The following is a 21930-nucleotide window of genomic DNA, read 5'->3' on the forward strand; positions in this document are numbered from 1 at the left end:
ACAGTTTGACGTTTCTAAGACAGACTCAGACATATTTTCAGAAGGAATATTAGTAAAATCTTTTCAGTAGGTTCTAGTTAAAAGAACAAGCTCTGCATAAAAGCCAAGATTTGAGAGAAAAAGGTGAAAAATAAAACTAAAGATGGTCATTTAGGGTGCTTCTTTTTATTTCATTTCAACAGTTTCTTTGGGACATCAGAGCCTAAGTCAGTATACCTAACGTTTCTGGCAATGAAAACAGGTCATAAGTGAGCATAGCTTATTGCTCGTCTATTTTTTAAGAAAAGGTTTTAAGGGAACACAGCCATTAAGGCCAGGGGGGTTATCTGCCCTCAGCCACATTATCCATTTGGCTTCCTCTCTCTCAGTCATATTGGTCATGTCTCATTCTCTGGAAGTAAAATGTATCTTTGAAATGACCATGAAAACAAAGCTATGTCCCTCATGCTCACATAAATGAAGGAAAAGAGAATTTGTTTCCTTTCTGTTATGTATATCAGATTGATGCTGAATCTTGCAACAACTGAGTTTTCAGTTGTGGAAACTGAAAAGCTTGACCTAAACTCTGAGTCTATTTTTAAAACAGTTGAAAATGCGGCCTTTAAGCTAAAGAGATTACAATGGCAATGTTTCCATTTGGAAGCCTGCCTACATCATCAGGTTATTCCTAGAGGTCTCAGGGTTAGATGTATGCCCAGTTATGGAAACACCTACCCTGAACTTTTGGCCAAATGGCAAGCAATTAATATACAGACAAGTTTCAGTTATATGAAACTGCTGGTTGACTTCTTCAAGCCTCAAGAAGACGAAATGAGCACCTTGATAGAGGAGAAACAAAAAAGAACTTAAAAGAATGAATTTGTCTGATAATAACTTCATGAAATTGGAGAATTTACATGATAAGCTAACAGCATATGAAGTTAAGCTAAAAGGCATTAAAAGTCAGAAATTAATGAGAAACTTTAATGATATACAGAAAGGCCATTTATGTGAATGGCCTAAAGTCAGAAACTTCAATGAGCATCCATGGAAAGAAGATAGAAATCCTGAGCAGAGAGGTACAACTCTGCACACCAATAATAATAACCATAGATCTCAAGATCTTTTGGTTAGTGGACAAGTCCATCACATGGGCAAACAAGAGCCTATAGGCAGAACAGTCCCAAATGGGAGTATTGTCACCAATGAAAATGCTTGTGTTATCGAACAAGAACATGACTCGGATGCAATTATTAATGTCAATAATACCAGTCCTTTTAATAGTACTGGTATCAATGGTCATCCACTAGGAACAATACTAAGAGAGGAGCACAACATGCTACCATCACAGAGCAGCTCCCTTTTATAATAATGAGTAAAGTCTCTCGAACAGGGAGATCTGTAAGCAGAGAGAGAAAGAAAAAGAAAGTAACACAATAAATTCTTTAGTGGTTAATATTTCGAACATTCAGCTCACTCACTCTCAGATAGATCTATTAGAGAAAGGTCTTAGCTTTATTCCTGCAATCAAATCTACACATGATGAATTTGCACTGGACCTTAGAATGTTTGGAAGGAATCTTACTTTGAAGTATATTTTTGGGGATGGAAATGATAAATGTCCCATTAAAAGTAATATTATGCTCAAGAAACTGAGTACATTTGTTCCCCTCAACCATCCAGCCGTGGATTCTTTTATTCGTGCCTGTGAAGAGGAGTTAATGAGAACAAGAATGTTTCAAAAAGTGAAACAGTTTTTCTATCTAACCAAAGAAGAAAATCAGGCACTTAAAGAGCTTAAAGAAAGGAATGATAATGTGGTTAAACCTGCTGACAAAGGAGGAACCATAGTGGTAATGGACGCAATGATGTATGTCCAATGGATGAAAGAATTATTAAGTGATCGAAAGACCTATTTCTTGATTAGAAAGAATGAACTAAATACTATGAAATGGAAGATCCAGCAGGTTCTTTATGACATGCTATTGCAAAGAGAGATTAATGAGTATTTGCATGATCTTTTCATCACTGAGCACCCCACCGTACCAACTATCAGTGGATTACCAAAAATTCATAAAGATCTTAAACGCCCACCTTTAAGACCAATTGTGGCTGGTAGAGGATGGTTGACGGAATCTATTTCTATGTTTATTGAACAAGAACTAAAAAAGATGCTACCTAGGACCTCCACTGTGATTAAAGATACAGCTGAGTTTCTACAACATCTGTATATACCTCTAGAACATTGTGATGATCTTAAGAGACTGCTATTGGTAACCCTAGATGTGAATAGTTTATTCACTTCCATACCAAATAATTATGGCATTGAAGCAGTAAGAGAATTTCTAACTGAAGAGAAGGGAGAATCACATTTGATATGTGATCTTTTGGAAATCGTGTTGGAGTACAATGTGTTTACCTATGACAACAGCTACTATTGGTAGAGATGGGGGGTTGCCATGGGCACGCCAGGATGCTAATAACATTTGGAATGACCAGATAATTCTGTACAATCAGTTTGTGGATGACACCTTAATTGTATGGAAGGGCAAAGAAGAAGATTTAAGAAGCTTTGTTAACTTCCTGTCACAGACCACTACTTTCCTGAAATTTGATGTAAAAACATCTAGAGAGATGATTGACTTTCTGGATGTGAGATTATCTCTTGATCTGGGGAAGGGAATATACACTTGCCTCTATAGGAAGATATGTGGCGAAACCACATGCTCCATTTTTCCACTATGCATCCCAGGCATATTTTCTCTAACATTGTTGAAAATCAAATTGCAAGGATTTCAAAGCTATGTACAGAAGAGGCAACCTTTCTCCAGGAAGAAGAGACGCTTATTAATAATTTCAGCCAATGAGGCAATGGAAAGAGAAGTTTAGAACTAAACAAGACCAGAATTAATGACATACGTAAAAGAAAAGGCAAACCTTTTTATTCCGCTAAGGTCAGAGAAGGCAAAAGTACACCATCCCTAGCTATACCTAAAAGAACATCTAACTTAAGGGTCAATTTGACTTACACTATGGACCATGATAACGTATGCCAGGTGATCAGAAAGTTTTGGCCGATTCTAACATTGGATAAAAAGTTAAAAGAGATTGTTGGAGATAACCCAAGTTTCCTTTTCAAAAATAAAAAGAATCTCAAAAGAATTTTATGCTCAAATGATGGGATACGTAACAACTACGTACATAATAATTCATCAGGAACAAAGAAATGTGGCTTCTGCAAGGTCTGCAATGTAATCAATTGTAGCAACACATTTAAGTATCCGGTTACTAAACAGACATTTGTTTTTCATGGATTAGCTAATTGCCTAACCAGCAATATTGTTTACATAGCTACCTGTATTTCCTGCATAGCATTTTATGTTGGAAAAACTAATATGAAGCTAAAGGAAAGAATGATCAAACATCAATCTGATATACGCAACAGAAAGGAAACAAATTCTCTTTTCCTTCATTTATGTGAGCATGAGGGACATAGCTTTGTTTTCATGGTCATTTCAAAGATACATTTTACTTCCAGAGAAGGAGACCTGACCAATATGACTGAGAGAGAGGAAGCCAAATGGATAATGCAGCTGAGGGCAGATAACCCCCCTGGCCTTAATGGATGTGTTCCCTTAAAACCTTTTCTTAAAAATAGACGAGCAATGAACTATGCTCACTTATGACCTGTTTTCATTGCCAGAAACATTAGGTATACTGACTTAGGCTCTGATGTCCCAAAGAAACTGTTGAAATGAAATAAAAAGAAGCACCCTAAATGACCATCTTTAGTTTAATTTTTATTTTTCACCTTTTTCTCTCAAATCTTGGCTTTTATGCAGAGCTTGTTCTTTTAACTAGAACCCACTGAAAATATTTTACTAATATTCCTTCTGAAAATATGTCTGAGTCTGTCTTAGAAACGTCAAACTGTCATGTTCTTTTAAACAAAGAGTTTTAAATAAAGAGTTTTAACTTCAAGCTATGGAGGTGTGTACCAATGGACTAACTTGATTGGTTAACATTTACCATTCACTGAGGCTGTTTCATTGGATGATGCCAACTTTTAAACATTGAACCCAGCTTACCTACTTGGATCTGAAGAAGGCTTGAAAAAGCTGAAAGCACTTGTCCATTGTTTACATCAGAAGGGTTCTTCACTTTTATGTTTGTTTTTTCTGTTTTTATGACATCCACATGTTTTAAAGCTGTGGAATTACAACGCCACTTGACTTTTACAACAGCAAAGCTCTATATTTCATATATTGTGGATTCAACATGGTAAAAGCCTGTTATTGAAGCTGTTGTTTTAAAGCTGTCTTTTCACCATTTTGGTTGTTTAGCAAGTTTTGAATACTCAGATGAAATACTAATATTTGTGGTGCAACGCTCTTCCAATATTTACAATGTTTTAATTGATGTTTTAATTATCTTTAATTATGTTTGATTGTCTGTGTTATTTAAACTCAGTTTTGTTCACTTTTGTATGGTCTGAAGAAGTGGTAACCCCAAGGAAGCGCTCATCACCATTTATTAAAGTAGCTGTGTTTTTACTGCCTTGTTGGTTGGGTTTATTTATTTTTTGGACAGCTAAGAAGATGACACATCATGTAAAAGTGTTCGAGGGTAAAATACCTACCTGGTGATGTGGGGATTTCAAACAGAGCCATTAAATTAAAATTTTATTAAGTAATTTTCACTGAATGAGTCTTTCAATCAGTTTACAACCATAAGATGACATTTGAGTGACAAAAGAACTTGAATGTAGAATTAAATCACATAGCTTAGCGTCCACCATTCGGGACATTTTGGGTTATAACAAATTAGAGAATAATAAAAAAATGCCAGTAATGCATAAAAAAATCAAGATGTGATAAAAAGACGGTTAATCATTTTTTTGTCATAGTCGTTTTTAATAACTTCTAAAACTGATTAATATGAAAGTTTCCCCTCCAACACAAAGTTGATACTAGATCCCAGAACAGTACATGTTTCTTACATTTTAAAAGTAGCTGCACCATATACAGTTGCTTTGAGTACGTGGGCCTGAACAACTATTTAAAATGCTTTATTACACATACCCTGTATCACACCAGGCTGCAAGTGAGTAGATATAGTAAACAGTAATGTCCAGTAATAGGTATAATAGTCAGTCTCTTTTTCCCCTGATTAGTCAGGAGAATTAATTTCTTTTAAAGACAAATACAGGAAGTCCCCGGGTTAAGGATGAGACCTATTTTTTAGTCTGTCCTTAAGTCAATTTGTATGTAAGTCGAACCACGTACATGGAACATTCTACTGTACTGTTCTGCAAATACAGTATAGTACAGTACAGCAGAACATTCCATACAAAAATATGTTAAACTTGCCTCTTTTTAAGCTTTACTTCACATTTATGTATCACAGGCATCACCCATGAATGTTTTCCACTCTTTCCTGAACTTTCAGACCTCTGCCAAACCTCCTACTTTCATCTAGACCCCAGTGAGCCACAGTAACTGCTTCAATACTGCATACTGCACAAGCCAGCAGTCCTGACCAATCAGATCGCCAACACAGTGATCTCTTAACCAATTGGATCTCTTGTTCCCTGTGAAGGTGAAAGTAACTGCTCTAACAAGACATGTGTGCAGGTTCATGAACAGGGAAAAGGAAAGTATAACAGAATTCATCATTTTAAGGTAAGATTTGAGCAACTTTAAAGATTTTTATTTATTTTCACGTTATTTCCAACATTGCGGCAGCCCGTTCTTATCTATGGGTTGCCTGTAAGTTGGATGTCTGTAACTCGAGGACTGCCTGTATCCTGCATTGAAGAACACTGCACTGTCCATATATTCATTTATATGTTTACCTATTCTGTAAAGCAGAAGGTTTATTAAAGACAGAAATAATTTTTCAGAGGTGAAAGTGATTTTTAATAATTGGAACAGATTACACAGTACTAGTGCACACTGTATCTTGCATTATTGATGTGCAAATCCAACATGTTCTATGGATTATTTGTTTCATCAAGAACAAAAATACATTTGACATGCAGAAGTGTTACACATATGTTATATGGTAATGCCTTAATATGTACAACATTGCAAAGCAGTGAATTTTAATATCCCCACTGGGTTATTTTTATCCCATTCTTCCTGTGTTAATATTTTCCTTTATTATAAATGATAATATTTAATAAATGTATGCAGTTATGGAGTAACTGCTCAATGTCATTCAGAGTCATTTAGGAGGCAGAGCCTATCTTGACCTTCATTCTGCACAAGGTGGAGAAATTATTTAGGGACTTTGAAGGATGAGTACCACACACACACACACACACACACACACACACACACACACACACACACACACACACACACACACACACACAGTCACTTGATGCATGCACATATGGGACTTTTAGAGAACCTCCATCTCACCTGTAGCATGTCTTTTTTTTGAGATCTGTTCTCCACACTGTATCATCCTACAGCTCACTACTCAGTACCCCATATCCATCCATCAGTGGGTCAACCAGCCACCTCCTACCCCACAGAAAACCTCTGATAGGTATCAGCCACATAGTAGCCCCACATGCAGCCTCTGATAGGTACCAGACACTTCCTAGCCCCACAGGCAACCTCCAATAGGGTTGGGTCTGATGTATATCTTAAGAGCATCCTAGGAGTCTGGCCATTAATATCCACCAGGGAGGCTCCTTTTTGTCCAACTCTGTTATGTCCCCCTCCCTCATGGTTCCTGTGGTAATGCCTGAGTGATGGGTGTGAAGTGGAGATGTCCACCATTTTGAATGGGGATGTGCAACATTTTCAGGGTGGGTGTGCAATGGGGATATGTAACATTTTGCCTCACCTCTGCAGCATCTCAGCATGTCATCACCCAATCCCCGCTTTACACCACACTCCCCCCCCCCCCAGTAGCAATGTCCACTGTGTCCAACTGGGATCACTGCAGGAGATGCCCATATAACTGAATATCTACCAGGGATGATAATGTGTATCTCTTTCTGTCACTCCGTTCAAGTCTCTAACTTAGCACTGGTCAGCTAGGCCCCAGGAGCAGCAATACCTGCATCATTTCTTTGAGGCATGTGTGTGTGTGTGTGTGTGTGTGTGTGTGTGTGTGTGTGTGTGTGTGTGTGTGTGTGTGTGTGTGTGTTTCTTTGTAGGACAGGCCATGGTACTCATCAAAACCCACTGGGCAATAATAATAACAAGTGGATTAAGCACAGAAAAGGGGAAACAAAAAGTATGGACAGTAGTGATAACAATTATAGTATTATACCACCTCATTAAATTCAGTGTCTTAAAAAGAATATCTCAACACATTGGATAGATAATATCATCAGCTCTCCTTAAAATATTTTGCAGATAGAAAGTAATGCACTTTCTACTTTAAATCATTTTAAAATCCCTAATAATTGAAATTGCTGTGTCCAAGTGTTTTGTTTAGCCTGATTTGTTGTAGCATTACACTCTCAAGAAATCTTTTTTGTGCCTTCTACAGACTTAAATGTGTAGATAGTAAATTTTATCTATAAAAATATCCTTAGAACTGAAACCTGTAACTTAGTGTGAATAAAAGAAAGCCATGGAGACAAGCTAGTTTGCACATTAAACTGCACTACTAACAGATCTTAGCACAATCTAAACTAGTCTAGTACCAAACCCCAAAAACCATCCAATGAGTAGCCCACCTAAATATAGGTCCACACAACATGGATATGCAATTTCCATAAGTCCCCATAGCCAGCTTGGTAGATATTGGCATCCAGAGACAATGTACCAATTGTTTCATGTTCACAGACAATCATTTAATGCTTAAAGAAACAAACATGGTATGTGAGAGATGCACATACACAATTTTACTGAAGACAAAAATCTCTCATACAGACAAGGCTGTGCAGAACACACACACACTGCATCTACCACATATAATGTGCTCCAAACAAATGGATCAACTTATGTTGAGGCAATTAAAAGCAATTTTATTAAACTTTAGAGATCTCCTAAGCCTATAATAGGCATTGCCTATTCTCATCAATCTCTAAAGCACTCACCAAAATCGGCTCCAAACACCATGCACATGGTTACACTTAGGGGAGCCCCAGGAGCAAAGCCCGTAAGACAAGCAAACACATTACCGAGGACTCTTGTCATAGAGGACTCCATTGTACAACACACAGATGTCCCACTCAACAGATTGAACAAGGAAAAGATAATGGTTAGTTGTTTATCTGAAGCCAGGATCTGCCAAGTTATGCACACACTCAAGTCATTACACCAAAGGGTGCCAGTATGATTCTCTCATAGTCCATTTGGGAATTAATAACCTGAGACATACCCCACTAGACTATATGATGAGAGGCAATATTGATCAACCTCTGAATATTTGTCTCAGGCAAGTATATGCCATGCATTGAGCAGCATTCTACCTTCACCAAGACTGATGCCACAGTATGAACAAAAGATGACTGACATCAATACTTGGCTTAGCTTCTGATGACTTTGCAGGGGGATTCAATATTTATCAGCATGGGAGGACATGGTTAATAAATTGCATTGAATTGCTTTGCAAAGGATGGTCTACATCTGCCACCACTAGGCTTCCTGATATTGGCTAAAACTTTATCTACCCTCCACCCCCCCCCCCCTTAGAGTCTTTTTTTAGGCAATGCCAAATTGACAAACCGAGCATAAATAAGACCCAAAAAAACCTAAAGGTGTTACTGTTCAATGCTAGGAGGCTAAACAAGAAACTCCACACCCTACAAGCTCTCCTCACTTTGGAGAATATAGACATCTGTGCCATTATTGAGATATGATTTAAATCCACATAAAGCCCTCCAGCAGTGGAAGGTGTCAGTGTCTTCCACACAGTTAGACCATCAGCTGCACAGCCAGGGACAAAAAGTAGAGGAATCTCAATCTACATTAGCAACAAATATACCTCTAGGTTGGTTAAATTGGACAATGCCCTGGAGATTATGCATTAGCAAATCTCCATAGACAAAGTCCCATAACATATCCTAGCAAGCTATAGGTCACTCTCTATGCTCCAAGAATCCCATAGCTTATACCTAGATTTACTGGAGACACCCACAATTAAGCCAAATACCCTATTCATGGGAGACTTTAACTACCCCCTTTATAGACTGGAGAGTATACATTGCCTTAAACACACAGGCACAATGATTCTTGGTCTTTATTAACACAAATAGCTTTGACCAGATAGTGTGCACACCCACCAGAGGTTCAAACATACTGGACTTGCTGTTCACCAATATGGAAGAGCACTGCACACCCACCAGTGTCATGTCCTCACTGGTGACGTCAGATTACAAAGCTGACTCCTTCAAAATAAAAATCAAATTGCCAACCCCAGCAATCCCTGTAACAGCTAGTAACTATTCCAAAGCAAACTACATCCTATTAAGTGATAGTTTGTCAAAATTCAGTGCCCCTCCTAACCCTAAGTTCACAGCAACCTATGAGAAATTGTTCACAGAGACCTTGTACAACCACATAAATGGCCCTATCAAGGCCACTGTACCTACTAGAAATAAGCCCAACTCAAACTCTAAAAGCAAACTACATTGGTGGAATCCTAACCTCAATAGGGTATGTAACAAAAGTAAAAAAATTGAGGCTTAAATCAGGAAGAACAGCTATCATAATGTTAACAGCTCTCTGATTAAACTAAACAGGAAATTAAGAAGATTAATTAAATCCATTAAGGCTAAATATGAGGTGAAGATAACCTCTCAATCTAAAGACAATGACAAGGCCTTCTACAGCTATGTTCATAACTTCAAAGGCAGCACACGATAGTGTGCTGTACTGATGATCAAGGGTGCCACCTTCACCAAGCATAGTGATATAGTGAATCTGCTGGCTCGCAAGTTCAGCTTAAACTTCACTAAATAGGTTCATAGGTTAATACTAGGATGTCAGTCTGCAGACCATTATATATCTAGCTGTAACCCTCAACCTAGAATCAAACCATGTACCCTCTATATATGAGGTAAAGATGCTAATCATTATCCCAGCACCTCCCTACTACATAATCATTTGAAAAACAGCTATACTGTATGACCAACTGGTTCTCCCACCATTTTTAAACTAAAACAAATAAATCAATCTCATCTTACATCAAATTATATTTGTATTACTGCTATTATGTTTTCCATTCCAGCAATATATCTAAGCCACTTAAACATGATGAAATTAAACTGCTGTTGAAATACAAGCCACAAATCTTCTAAAATATGTTTTAAGATTAATAACATGCTTTCATAAATCTTTTGCATAACAGACTACTACACACCACTTAAACGTTGACAGCATTACATGCCTTTAGAAATATTTCACTTTTCCTGAAATGCCATCTTTTTTACTTAAAAATGACAACACCTTTTCATAAAGTTCTTGCATATAACATCAGGCCTCCACTGAAAATGAGCTCTTAACTGCCCAGTGGACTATCCCAGTAAACAAATGCCTATAAATAAATAAATAAATAAACTAAATAAACATCTTTTATATTTTCATATTCCATTTACTAAATGTGATGGATAATTTTACATTTTAAATATTTGTTACCAAAGACCTTAATCAGAGAATTTTTATTTGAGTCACCAAAAGTGGTATTCAACATAGTGGATAGCTCTTATGTTTATAAATCTGAAGAAAAGTTTCTTACGAGGGATACCTACTGTATGAATTTAAGTGGTTCACTTTGATGTGCAATCCAGAGTGGTGGTAGCTGCCATTATCTATTCTATTTATTTCAATTTTTCAGGTAAAAAAAGAATGATAACCTACTCTTTTGTAATCTATATATGTTAAACTAACCCTAACTACTCTATTATAGAGTTGGATTGCAGTATATCTTACTATTTTTCAACACAAAATCAGTTTGTTTATGAATGTCATATTGCTTTTCTAAATTCTCAGAATTAACTTAAGAAACTAAAGAAAGGAAACACAAAAGTCTTTCTTATAAGGTAAATGTCTGAATTAGATTTGCTCAGTTTCTTAACTGTGATAATGAATTTTATTGGACTGTTTTCAGTACAATAAAGTAAAATGTTAAATAAGTATAAAATGAAAGGATAGGTTATTTAAAGATATCACATCAAAAGCAAATTAATTCATTTAGCACCAACAAAATTCAGTCTGTAAAACATTATCAGTTTTTTTCATATGTTAAATTATTTCTCATAAAACATTGTAGAAGTGGTTCTACATCTACAGGTTCACTGTCCACAGATGGCCTATACTGGTAAGCTCCCACGATCCTTCCATTAGCTAAGCAGTGAAATAGTTGATCCACTGTTCCATGGCCAGGATGGAATACACATTGCTTCCCCTAAATCATAGGCTCAACCATCATTTTGTCTCTTTCACCTAGTGTAGACCATTCCCAGGAAAACTGAAGATTATATCTTCTTCTTACGTGTATATGAACTTCTAGTACCCTTCTGGAAAATGAGGCCATCACCCTACATTACCACTGGGGAGACAGTGTACCCTTCACATACATAACACTGAAAAAGGCACATTATTACGCCAAAATACCTTGTTCCTTCAGAATTGTTTATCATATCTCATGCATTTCTTTAGTCTTTCCACCTTGGAAATGTGTAATTAGCACAATTACCATATTTACAGGGATGGACCTGGACCCAATCCCACTAGATTCTGGCGGAAATTATTCAAATAAGAGCATGATTTTAGGTTCAGAAGTACCTCCAAGTGTTTATTCAATCTTTCAACATTGTCACCATCTGATCACATTATTTCTATCCTTACTGAAGACAAATCGGACAGTTCCTGTATGCTTTGCCACAGTTCAGCCACCATTTTGAGGCCAGCCAAAAGTAATTCTTCATGATATCACTAATTTCTTCCCATACCGTGGCAGTTGCTTCAGTCTCTGAGTCACTGTCACAACTACTGCCTTGCTGGCCTGCTTGCATGTATTGGTAAAATCTGGAAACTTTCTTGATGGCTTCCCTTATCACTGATATCCACCTGTAGGTTGTTAGGGGTACCATACTGACAGGTATCTGTCACCTTTCAAATACAGCTCCATATTGCCACTTCAACTATTCCTAGTCTCCACAGGTATATTGGAAAGCTTGGGATTTGAATTCAGTCAACACAAAAGCATATGCTAAGCATTGCCAGGATATCATTACTATGTGTCTGAGATTTATGGGTCTGTCCAGCTGCTGTGCCTGCCAGCTAACCCTGTTTACCACAAGTGGTGATGGATTCAGAGTTTCACAGTTCTCTTGACTCACATATCCAGACAATGTGACCCTCAGGACAGATAATATGCTTACAAAATTGTTCATTAACTTTGTCTCGAGGTGTCAGTCTCTTGATATGGCATGATGTCATAGTGGATAAATATCTTCTAGAATTAAACATATATATCTGCAGAAGTGAAGAAATGTATTTACATTTCAGAGTTTCCATGACTGGAATCACAAAAGTACATTTCTTAAAGGATATGAGACTTAATTGCTCCCTACTGTAGTCCTTTTGCTGGGTACAAATTTGATATAAAACTGGAAGCTTTAGATTTAGGAATTAATTTATTCCTCCCTGCAAGTAGATTAGCTGACAAATTTGAGAATCCATAATAATATTTAAATCTTTTACATTTTTGAAATGAAGAAAGCCAAAACAATATCACTTGAAGAAAAAAAATCAGTAATTATCATCATCTTCAAAATCTTTGCCAATTATTCAAAGTTTCTTGTTTTACAGGATCACAAGATGCTACAAATAATATATATGTTTATGTTATTAAGCCAAACTACATCTCTGGACCGCCAATCAATTTTTTTTCTGGGAACTGTGCTGTGTCAGACCCTTACCTTTACCATACACCTAGTAGCTCAATTAGAACTAAGGCCAGGGATTTAATTGCCTTTAATTTCTTGTTGCCTGTGTTTGATTATGAACTTCCCATAACTTGCACACTTTCTACTACAAGCATTAATCTTCTGCAAACTGCAGAAAATAAAATCCTTATTTCATAACCCTTGCTATCAATAAAAGACATCATTACACCACTATCATTAAGATCAAATGGTTATTGGTTTCCACTATAACCACATTACTCTTGAGTATTTTAATGTATAAACCCATTGCCATTGGTTATTGTCAACCACTTTAGTATGATTAGTCAAACTTGGAACAACTTTAGAGTCTTAGAAGTTGCAGACCCTTGAAAGTAAATAGATTGTATAATTTCAAGCTCAATACAACTGAGAAATCCCCTCTGCAAGCACACTCCTTGAAAATGAAGCACCATAACAAATAATATTCAGTAACCTAATAATACTGATAGGTTTAGGAAAAACCCTAAGGAATGCTAGATAAAATAAAATTAATACACTTGCACCAGAGATACAGACTAGTCATAAAGCTGATTATATTTTTATCCATATTCACCAACAACAGACATTGTACTCAACATTGGCACCTATGCAATTGTGCTGAAAGGAGTGAAGGTTTTGTCAGCTTTGTGGGTATATACATTTATAGCCTTAGCAGCATTTCTATTAGTAACATTATGATGACTAGCTACTTGAAGTTTTCTATGTTCCCCTTTTATTTGCTATACTTAATTGGGATTAGTATGTACTCAATCTGTGTTGGTATGGCATGCATGTGTATGTTACTACTTGCTACTAGAAGGTATCCATGTTCAACTTAATTTTAATAGTTTTAATTCAGCTTCATTTCTAGCCATAGAATATTACTGTGGTATGTCTAGGTAAGTTTATTCTACTCATATATTACAAAATGATATAAGTCTGCCTTATTATATGCTGCATTACTTTCCTGTGCTAATCTGCCAAGAAAATATTTTCTAACTGCAAAATGTAGGATAATTTCATTTACTAAATTGTAAAGAATTAGTTTTCAAGTATGGTTAACTCCAAATTTTAATTATTGTTCTACTCAAGAATGCTTACATGGTTACTCAGAAAGACTATTCATCTGCATTTGTTCATAGGTTCATAGGTAGGTCACTAGGCTATCGGCCCAAGGGCCTAAGTAAGCATAGCCAACAAGGTTCCCTGGCTTATGCCACTCAAGAAAGTTATTTTCCTGTGCCACTGTTGAGCAGCGACACAGAAGTGACCCCTGGGGTGTATTTCCTATTTTCCATCCACTCATCAAGATTTTTCTTGAAGAGTGCTAATGAAGAACTTTGCTTGACATAGATGGGTAGCTTGTTCCAGAGTATGGGAAGTCATTGGGACAGGAATCTATCCCTCCAGCATGTCCTGTTTATTGTGGTGACAAGGTTTAGGTCCCTAGAGCGTGTAGCTTGGAGGGATTGGAATTTCTTTGGGTGTAGCATGTCCAACAGCTCTGGTTTTGACATAGCTTTATATGTTAGGCAGAGATCACCTCGGAGTAGGCGATATGCTACGGAGTAAAGCTGGAGTTTTTTGAGGCGGTCAGTGTAGGGCATTTGTTTGAGGCCAGTAATCCTCTTTGTGAGGTACTTCTGTGGCCTTTCCAGCTGCTGCAGATGTCTTTTGAGGTACATTCCAAAAGGGGCATTGTACTCTATAATGGGTCTAATGAGTGTCGACTAGAGGGGAACAATGACCTCTTTTTTCCTGGATGAGAACCCTTTTATGACGAGGTGTGCCATGTAGAAGGACTTCCTGACTACTGTGGCAATGTGACTATCAAAGGAGAGACTACTGTCCACCTGGGTCCCAAGGTCTCTTATCACACATTTGGTGTTAAGTAGATTGTTGCCTATGTGGTAGTTCATGGGTACAGAGTTTTTACCAAAGGGGATGACACTGCTCTTTTTGGCATTGAGCTTGAGGCCATGGCTCTGACATCAGGCATCTGTCTCAGTGAGGCCCTTCTGTAGGATGTCCACATCATTTGGGGACTTGACTATGGCTCCTAGATTGCAGTCATCTGTGAACTTCGTTAGCCAGAGGCCTTCTGTGTTAGCCTGTACTTCAGAGAAGTAGATACCAAATAGGAGAGGTCCCAGGGTGGAACCCTGTGGTACTCCAATTATCTCTGCTTTGAGGTCAGATTTGGAGTCTGCAACTTTTACAGTGTGCGTTCTGTCAGTGAGCCAGTTGGCAACCCATCTTGTGACATAGGGATTTATACCTAGTTTAGTGAGTTTAGCTATAATTCCAGAATGGGGGATGGTGTCGAAAGCCTTGGTGAGGTCAAGATAGGCTATGTGAACTACCTTACCCTCATCTACGGCTTTGGCGACTGCCTCTAAGAAGTTGATCAGGTTCAGGAGGCATGATCTGCCTTTCACAAACCCAAACTGGGTGGGATCCAGAGTTTGGAGGTTACCAATGTCTTTGTTTATGAGTTCTATGATGATACGTTCCATGGCCTTGCAGACCAGGCTCATCAGGCTAATAGGTCGATAGTTCCTGGGATCAGTGGTGGCTCCCCCTTTGTGGAGTGGGATAACTGTTACTATGCTCCATTCAGTGGGCACAAAGCTTGATGTGAGGCTATTATTGAACATGGTGCTTAAGTGGGGAGCCAGTTCATTCTAAAATTCATGTAAAACGCAGCCTGGGATGTTGTCCGGTCCCATGGATGCTGTGTTTTTGGCTTTAGAGAGTGCAGCTTTTACCTGTGTAGTTGTGATTACAGGGACTCTGCATTCTTCCTGTATAGATATGTGCTCTTTAGGGGGTGAAGGGGGGGTAAAGTTAGCAATGAACCTATCTGCCAGGATATTGGCAATATCAGTTGGTTCTGTAATTTTCGTGCCGTTGTGCTGTAACTCAGAGCAGATCTGGGTGTTGCCATCGAGATTCTTGACATAGCTATAGAATGCTTTGTGGATGTCCTTAGAATTAGTGGTGATTTTGTTTTCATAGCTAGCTTTGGAGGATCTTATAAGGGATCTCAGCTTCTTACTGAGGCTGACCAGGGAGCTCCTCCACTCATGGGATTTTACTCTCTTTTGCAACAGTTTCTTCCTTCTGTTGTACAGTTTGTTTATGGCAGGGGACCACCAGATTGGCTTCCTTTTTTTGGAGGATAGCATGATCCATGCACTCAGTAAGTGCTTATAGAGTGCATTTTTGTAGGATTCAGCAGTTGTAACTGTATTGTCCATCTGCATGGGTGTCATGAAGTTCACCACTTCTGTCTTAAGCATGAAGTTGGCTTTGGAGAAATTTTTTACCATGGTTTCCTTAATGGGGGGGTGGGAGCGGGACGTGGATATCAATGGTGATTAGCTTATGGTTGGATCGGACCAACGAGGAGTTGACTTCAGGTGGGAAACACCGGTCACTCATGTTGGTAATGACTAGGTCTGGGATATTGTTGCCCCTGGTGGGGGTGTGGCTAAGTTGATCCAGGGCATTATAGTTTATGAATCCCAGAAAGCATTGAGCTAAGGAGTTGGTACATAAGCAGTTTTCCCAGTTAATGGTGGGGTAGTTGAAGTCGCCCATTATTAGGGTGTTTGGTTGAACCCTAATATTTTCCAGTACACTAAGAAAAGAGGAGTGGGAATCCTGGGGCATGGTGGGGGATCTGTTGCAAGCTACAATTTGGACTGCAGTTTTGCCGAAAGTTAGTCGCACTTGGATAACCTCGGATGCATTATGCTGAGCAACTAGCCTGGAGGTTTGGATATCCTTAATGAATATGGACCCACCTCCGCCTTTGGTGTTTCGGTCCAGGTTACATGGCTGAAAAGTGTGGTATGCGTTATAGCCTGGTAGTGCATGGGGTGCTCTCTGGAGCCTTGAACCAGGTCTCAGTCACTGCACAGATATTGATGTTCTCCATTTTAAGGAGTGCCTTAAGTGAGTGAATTTTGAGATTTAGACTTCTAGCATTGAGTAGCATTACCCTCAGTTTTTGCTTGCCTGTTCCTGTTACAGTGGTGAATTTGTTAGCTGAACCTTGCCTAAAAAAGGCACTATAGGGGCAGCAAGAGTCTTAGCCAATATCCAGAATCCCAGGGGCGACAGGTGCAGGCCATCTGTGGCAAAGCATCGTGGTCTGTCGACCATATCATCCCAAGCAGACAGATACTGGATCCCCTTAGAATGACACCAGAAGCTTAGCCAATTGTTGAAGTCAATCATTTTGCCCTTGTACTGCGGTATCATTCTGGGCGATGGCAGAATGCTACTCAGGGCTAGGGTCATACCTGCCTGGGCTACAAAACTGGAGAGCTCTTCCATGTCTCTTTTCATGTAGTCCAGAGAGGTACGTCTCAGGTCATTCACACCAACATGGACAAGGACAGTCATATTTGTACTTGTTGTGGAGTGACCTGAGTGCATGGGTTATGTGGCGGATCCAGGCAACCGACAGGCAGCTAACAGTAACCTTCTCCTTGTTTAGCCTGGTGAGTGGGACATCAGTGTGCCTGACTATAGAGTCAGCTATGACTAGTGTGTTGGGTACGTTGTTTTGCCTTATTGGCTGTGGTTGAGTGGCACACTGAGTCTGTGGGTTATGTGTCATTTGGGTTTTGTTGGGGGATGGAGGTTGCTTGCGTTTCTGCTTTGGAGGTCTCTGTTGCTTAGACAGATTATTATTGAGAGCCTCTGTGAATGTTTTTTTGGTACTATATGTGGATTTTGGTGGTGTAGATTTAGTGAGACTATGGGATGAATGTGGTGTGGTGCAAATGTTTACCTTCTCCTCATGACTGTCAAGTTCAGTCTTGGTTGGAGAGAGCTTTACCTCCAGTTTGGCTAGATAAGTGCATCTCTCTCTCAGGTTGTAGTGTTGGGTGGTAGGAGGAGAGGGTTGTCTGTGTACATGAGGCAATTTCTACATTGCCTCAGGATGCCCAGATTCATCAGATAGACAGGAGAGGACCCTTGGACATGCCTGAATAAAAAACTGTCCTCCTCATTTAGTCAGGGGCTTTGGGTAGTGAACAAATGGATAAGATTACGAATACACACAGTAGAAATCAGGGTCCTTCACATGACACAGTGAGAAGTTTGGCAATCCTGTAGTAAATGCTCTGATTTTAATTTTAAGAATGCCACTTAAAATGTTCTGTCATGACATTCTTATCAGATTAGGATACTTATGGCTCCTGGAGTCATCCTTCTTTATTCGAGTCAATGATTGGTGAAAAAAATGTATGTACTTATCATAACGTTCCATCTGAGTTGTTGCTTTTCATTTGTCTTCAACCTGTGCGACCCTGGATCCGTAATGGATCTGACTTGACCACATACTTAAGAATCGGATCCAAGCTCCAGTCTCCTCCCCTACCCATAATCCCCCTGTTTCCCTCCTCCCCTCAGGTTGAGTTTGTTTTAAAACAGCAGCACCCCAACCTAGACCATATGCCTATAAATCTGACAGTGCCCACAAAAAAATTATCAATAAAGGGACTAGCCCATAAAGAGGGGCTATGACTCTTCCATCCGGTCCACTACACAGCCCACACAAGGCAGAGGGAAGGAAGGAGGCCCAGTTGAATACAAATGAAAAGCAACAACTCAGATGAAATGTTATGGTAAGTATGGTCTTCAACCTGTGGGACAGAGTCCCCAGCTACCAATAAACCCTGGGAGGCCCTCATGGAAGGATGTTCTGGAGCACAGCTGAGCCAAAGGATGCCCTGCCCCTGGAAAGAAGATCCAGTTTATAATGGGAGCTAAATGTGTGTGATGTCACCCAGGTAGCTGCAGAGCACATATCATCTAAGGAAACTCTGAGCCAAAAGGCTGAGGAAGTCGCAACAAACCTGGTGGAATGCACCTGGACATGTCCTGGTGGAGATAACCCTTTGGCTCTATAGGTCAACAAGATGTATTCAGAAATCCAGTGAGCAATAGTAACTTTAGAGACAGGCTTTCCCAAGAAGGGTATAGAAAAGGAAACAAAAAGTTGATCAGACTTACGAAAGGATTTTGCCCTATGCAAATAGAAGCGCAGCTGCCTGTGGACATCAAGCAGATGCAGTTTGTACTCTCCTTTATTCTGGAAATTTGGGAAAAAAACTGGCCGACTGATGACTTGGTTAATATTAGACTCTGATGCCACTTTTGGAAGAAATGATGGCTTAGTCCGTGGGATACCCTGTCTTTATGAAATACCATATAAGGGGGCTTGACAGATAAGGCTTGAATCTCAGAAACCCTCTTGGCTGAGGTAATTGCAACCAAGAAATTGCAAGAAAATCATCTTCCAAGACAGAAACTGCAACTGAACTATAGCTGCTGGTTCAAAGGGGGAGAAACAAAGCCTGCAGCACCAAGGTGAGATACAAAGGGGGTATTGGGTCCTTAGCTGGAGGCCTAATTAAAAAGGTACCTTTCAAAAAGGGTATTGGGTCTTTAACTGGAGGCCTAATTAAAAAGGTACCTTTCAAAAAGGCCTTACAAAGCTTGGACAAAGCCAAAGAAGACACATTCTTGCCTATGTGAAAATTAGAAATTGCTGCCAATTGTACATTAATTGCAGAGAAGCTAGCGGCATGATAAAAAAATATCAGCCAATAACTCCAAAATGGCCAGAACTGGCACAGCGAAAGGATCCAGGTCATACTGAGAAGCCCAGATCAAGAAACGCTTCCATTTACTCGGCTAAACTTTCCTGGTGGAAGATTTGTGAGCCATGACCAAAATCGTTTTAACTAGAGAAGACAGCCTGGGAGTCCTAACTATCAAGGGAACTGGAGCAGCCAAACTGTGCGCTTCAGGCTGACTAATTTTGGGTGAGGGATCCCTGAGGGATGAGTAATCAGATCCACAACTGGATCTAGCATCCAAGGAGGACATACTGCATGACACCACAGAGAGGGGAACCAAACTTGATGAGGGCAGAAAGGGTCAATGTGGATCACTGAGCTCCCCAGCTGTCGAGTTTTCTGAATGAACTTGGATATCAGAGGCAGCAGAGGGTAAGCATATAGTAGACCAGATGGCCAAGCATGAACTATAGCATCTCTGGGGGGCTCCCCCATATGGGGGTTCAGAGTGAAATACTCACTGCACTTCACGTTGGAAGGAGAGGTGAAGAGATTGCATCAAGGTTGACCCCACTTTAGAAACATCTGCCCTGCTACTGAAGGATTCAGAGACCACTCGTAAGGCATCAGAATAGATCTGCTGAGCTTGTTCGCCAGTATGTTGGACCTCTCTGGAATGCACATTGCCACCAGAAAATGGCCAGAGGAGATCACCCACTCCCACAATCTCATGGCTTTGCGACAAAGGGGATAGGATATGGTCCCCCCAATTTGTTGATATACCACACTACTGACATATTGTCCATCTGAATGGCAATAGTCCCCCTGGGGAAGATAGGCATGTAGAGCTTGCAATGCCGGAAGTACTGCCCTCATCACTAGGACACTGATATGCAAACAGGTCTCCAGGACAGACCATGTGCCTTTGACTGCCCTTCCCATATAATGGCCCTCCCACCCGAGCAGGGAGGCATTCGTGGTCACTGTGTTTTTAGGGGAGGGAAGAAGAAACGGATGACCCAGAAGGAGATCCGGGGATTGAAGCCACCAAATAAGAGAGTCCTTGCTAACCTGAGACAATCAAACAATATGTGATAAGGGAAGGTCTAGCAAGGACCACTATACAGCCAGAGTCCATTGAAGGACTCTCATATGAAGGCGTGCTATTGGAATGAGAGTGATCATGGCCACCGTGGACCCCAATGCCTGAAGAACTGAATCCGCTGAAGGAAGTTTGGCTTGAAGGATGTAAGAGACATGATGAGGTAGAAATACCTTGCCTTGGATAGTGTCTATACAAGCCCCAATGAAACTGAGAACCTGCACTGGTGTCAGTTGGGATTTGTTGAATTTATGGCCTTACCCAAGTAATGAGCAGTCTTGAGAAGAAGATCCCTGGCCTGACACAGTTGATGCCTGGAGGGAGTGGAAAGGAGCCAATTGTCTAGGTAGGTGAAGACGTGAAATCCTTGCAGCTTAGTGTGATTTGCCACAACTGCCATCACTTTGTTGAACACCTGGGGGGGTGGTAGTGAGCCCAAAGGGGATCACTCTGAACTGAAAATGACTGGCTCCCAGCCAGAAGTGGAGGAATCTCTGAGAGGGCCTGTTCATCTTGATGTGATAGTACATGTCTTGGAGGTCCATCAAGCATATTCAGTCATTTATCTGCAGGAAGGGCAGAGTGGACTGAAGGGTGATCATCCTGAATTTCGTCTTGGTAACCATCAGGTTCAGGGTTGAAAGATCCAGAATGGGTCTCATTCCCTCCAGTAGAGCTCTTTTGAGTGTGTATCTTTAACCCCTAGTGGGCGTGGCTTCAGCATTTAAAAATTTAAGTTATCACCTTACATTTTTAACAAATACCCATTGACAGAGGTCATATATCAATACAATTGTGCTTGCTATCATGTATGCTTCAAGATAAAATTTTCCAATACCTTGTATGTAACATGGTTTTGGAATTATTAATGCAAATATGAACAGGCAATATTTGACGCCTAGAGGAGCAGTAGGGTGTAACTGCAGAAACGCCTGGAGACGTCACTCGGCTGTAATGAGTTAAGTCCCAATTTTCTTTGGCACTAAAAAGAACTGGGAATAGATGCCTGATCCGGATTGATCTGGGAGGAATGGGCTGGATGACTCATTTTTTGAGCAGCCTGGAAAGTTCTATGGCTGCCTGTCCTGTTGTGCTGGTGGGATGTCTGGGAGGTGTCTGGGAGAGGCTGGGGGTTGAAAAAAAGGGGAGAGAGTATCTTCTGGATATTACCTGCAAAGCCCAACAATTGTTGGTGATGGACTCCCAGGCTGTTTGGTGCAGAGACAGATGTTCCCCGACTGCCTCCAGAGATGAGCAGACAGGAAACCCTTCAGGGCTGCTGTGAGGGTCTGTCTGGGAAGGAATCCTGAGACTCTAGGTTCTTCTGGCCTCCTCTGCTACGAGGG

Source organism: Protopterus annectens, chromosome 15.part0 (assembly GCF_019279795.1).
Source record: "Protopterus annectens isolate FY-2018-M chromosome 15.part0, PAN1.0, whole genome shotgun sequence".
NCBI classification, from domain to species: Eukaryota; Metazoa; Chordata; order Ceratodontiformes; family Protopteridae; genus Protopterus; species Protopterus annectens.